This window comes from Miscanthus floridulus, chromosome 7, assembly GCF_019320115.1.
Source record: "Miscanthus floridulus cultivar M001 chromosome 7, ASM1932011v1, whole genome shotgun sequence".
Classification (NCBI taxonomy): domain Eukaryota; kingdom Viridiplantae; phylum Streptophyta; class Magnoliopsida; order Poales; family Poaceae; genus Miscanthus; species Miscanthus floridulus.
The window spans coordinates 48,180,531-48,184,183 of NC_089586.1; the positions used below are offsets into that span (position 1 = coordinate 48,180,531).

General features: G+C 44.1%; 1 pseudogene; it reads left to right on the forward strand.

Moving 5' to 3' along the window:
- The first annotated feature begins 587 nt into the window (after positions 1-587).
- LOC136465474 (L10-interacting MYB domain-containing protein-like) lies at positions 588-1,562 on the forward strand (annotated as a pseudogene).
- The last annotated feature ends 2,091 nt before the right edge of the window (positions 1,563-3,653 follow it).

Below are 3,653 nucleotides of genomic sequence, written 5' to 3' on the forward strand. Positions count from 1 at the left end.
CCTTTACCTAGACCATCAGCATCTCCAAAAGCTAGCTTTTATGTAGTTCAATTTCCACAGCAAGGGTCAAGCTGCTTCCACCGACTGTAGGGGTGTAACTTTCATCAAAATTACCCACAATGCCATCCATTAAAGAAGAAAATGGTTCGTTCCTCTTTGTTCTTTCCCCTCGCATCCGCTCGAGAGCGCTCGCTCCACATGCATCCGCTCGAGCTGACCGCGCTAGGGTTTCTCGGTGGGCGGCAGCGTACCTCGCCGGCCCTGCCCTAGTGTGCTCCAGCGCCGTCAGTCCTCTCTGACCTCACCTCGATCCTCTCCTTCATCACCCCGCTCATCGCCGTCCCTGCCCATGTCTCGTCCGATCAGGCTCCACATCGGAGCCCTTGTAGTTGCGCCATCCGCTCCTCTCTAGAAACCAAACAGGTCCCGGCTCCATCGATCTAAGCCTCTGTAGGTACGCTAATCTCTGATAAATGGTTCGATGCATGCTATTCATTCAGTATAGTGTGTTGTGTGTATGATAAAAATGATTCCATGGTATTATGGTAATTAGAAAGTCTGAAAAAATTGTTTTGTTTGATTCAAGAATGGGTGACAAGGCAAATTGGAGTGATTTCTTTTTAAAGCATTTGATTGATATATGCAAAGGGGAGATAGAAGCAGGGAATAGGTCCATGGGACTTTTCACTAGTACTAGATGGAAAAATCTTGTATCTAAGTTTGATTAAAGAACTGGTGATGAGCGAACAAAGATAAAGTTCAAGAACAAATTAGACAACATAAAAAAGGAATATGGATGGTTCATGGAGTTCAAGAATTATGCCACTGGACTTGGATGGGACGCGGCAAAGGGAACTATTGATTGCCCTCAGGAATGGTGGACTGAACACCTTGCTGTAAGAACTGAACTCTCACTATTGATATTCTTTTTCATACTTTGATATGGTGTGCCTTGCTAAAATTTTTCATTCAATTTTAGAGATGCTATAACCGTGAAAATGGACTAAAATACAACCATATGAGGTTCGGAAAACAAGGGCCTAAGTACCTTGATGATCTTGATCTAATTTTTGGCAAGGTATATGTGACTAGGGCCACTGCATCCTGTCCTAGAGATATATCCTCTGATTAGGCAAGTGATGAGGACGTGGCCGAGGTACCAAAACCTCCAGAGAATGATGATGTCAAGCTGGCCGCTTTGAAGAAACCAGGGAAAAAGAAACGCAAGAGGTCTTGTACAGCTACTGAAGCCAAAGAAGAGAAGAGTCCATTTTTTGCATGTAAAAAACACATGTTCGAAGATAGAAAATGCAGTAGAAAAGATCTCGTCAAGTGTATCTACATCATCAGCTCCTCTAACTAATTTAGTCCCCACTATTAGAGAGGCTATGACGATGATCGAAGAGTGTGGGGTGGAAGAAGGAAGTGCTCTAATGCACACTGCCACCATGCTGATCATGAAGCCTGAATTTAGAGAGGTCTTCAGCCATCTGAAAACAAATAAAGGAAAGCTGGATGTGATTGAGAGGGAGCAAGAAAAGGAGATGATGAGGCGTCACTGAACCAATTTTTATTTTTATTGTTGTCGTGTAAACTAATTTTAATTTCTATTGTGAGAACTATTAGTTGTATGGTAGTAACAAATAATTTGCTTGTGCTGAGACTATTTGTGAGATTATTTCTTTGTGTTAGATTATATCCTTATGTGAGATTATTTTCTTGTGTCGGATTATTTCTTTGTGTTTGATTATTTCTTTGTGTTAGATTATATCTTTATGCATATACTGATGTATCCTAGTGTCGATGTTTTACCACCGTTAGCCTGCCACGGGGGTCCCCGAGGCAGTATGTTCGGGCTTTAGCGTATGCAGAACTCGATGGTGAACGTAAGAGACAAACGATTTATCCTGGTTCGGGCCCTCGATCGTGATCGAGTAACAGCCCTACGTCTAGTTCGGCGTTAGCCTCTGCGTTGGATTGATTGTGTTGTAGAAATCGTGATCCCTTCCTCCAGGAGCCCTGCCCTCCTTTATATAGTCAGGAGACCAGAGTCCTAGTCGGTTTACAATGAGAGTTCCTAGTAGGATTACTGAATAGTACTACTACTAAGATTACATGGGAAGAATCCTAGTTAGACTAGATCTTCTCTCTCCCTTGCAGGGTATCCTGTGGGTCCTGCATCGACAAGCCCCCGAGCACTTCATGGTTGAGCTATGGAAGCCTTGTCTTGTTCCTTTAGGTCTTGTCGAGTAGGAACAAGCGAAGTCCGAGTGCTTTCTTGAGTGAAACCTTGTAGCGCTTCTTGGGATCTTCGAGTGGTGAGTGCTTTTTGAAGAAAAAGTACATCCATCTGGGTGTAGCCCCCGAGCCTCTTGCTATTTGGAACAAGGAGCTGGAGGATCTTGTCTTGAAGTTGCTCTGATTGTTCGTTGAAGTTTTATCAAAAAGAACTCGAATATGGCTCGTTCCGGGTTCCTTTTGTCGTAATGTCTTGAAGTGGTCTGCGTTGAGGAAGTCTTTTGGTGACGTGCGCTTTTTCGAAGAAAAAGCGCACTCACTGAGTGTAGCCCCCGATCCTCTTGCTATTTGGAATAAAAAGTTGGAGGGTCTTGAATCTTTATGTTGTTTGAAAATTTGTGTTCTGAAGTAGTCCCCGAGACTTGGATTATGTCATCATTCGAGTAGTTTTGCGGTATCTTTCCGAAATAGCCCTTTAGTCTTGGATTAAACCATCATCCGAGTAGTTTCACAACATGCAGCCTCCGAGCGTATATCCTTGTTGTTTTGTTCAGGAAGAACTTGGATGCGAGGTCTTGGCGTAATCTTTGATAGTCTGCTATTGTCAGATGTAGTTGTATGGTGGTGGTTGAGTGTAAATGCCTTTTGTTCATGGGTTGTACTGTGCTGGTATATTCTTCCGAATATGCCCATCTTCGAGTACTGTTCCCTCTCGCCTGAGTCATCCATTATTGAGTCCTATCTTTTCACTGTGTCCTTTGTTAGGCTTATTTCGTTGGTACTCCTAGTCCATGTGTGCCGCTCCTTTGATCTATAAATACTATCCTGGAGTGCTTGTTTTCATCCATTGGACATTCTGTTGAAACCTTCGTGGTCATGAACATGGTAGTTTGTGAAGTAGAGCAGCCCCCGGGCATATTTTGTAGTTCCTTTGCGTCTTGTCGTAGTTGGAGGAAGTCTTGTGATAGGGATTAGAGGTAGGCTAATCCCGCGACAGCATTGTGCCAGGATGTACGTGGCGGTAGTTGGAGGAAGTCTTGTGATGTGGGCTTCGTTCCTTCATCTGGCAGTTCTGGGTTGATCCTCGTCGCCTGTCTTGAGACTGTCCGGTGTAGATCAACACCATATCCAGCATCACATCAGTCTTGGGTAGACAGATGCCTACCGGCCTTCTCTGCTCCATGTTGCCTTGCCGTGCTGCCGATTTCCGCCTTGGATGCACTGCGTCCGTCCTATGAAGAAAATAGTGTAGCTGATGGCGGTTTGTCCTTCTAAGTAGCAATTTGGGACACGTAGTAGTTCTAGAGCCTAGCCATATTCGTGTTCCTCTTTGCTACTTTGCTTTTCATGGTACCGAGTTCATTGGGTCTTGTAAGATTTGTAATCTTCTATTTTTGAAGCCGCTTGTAATGGAA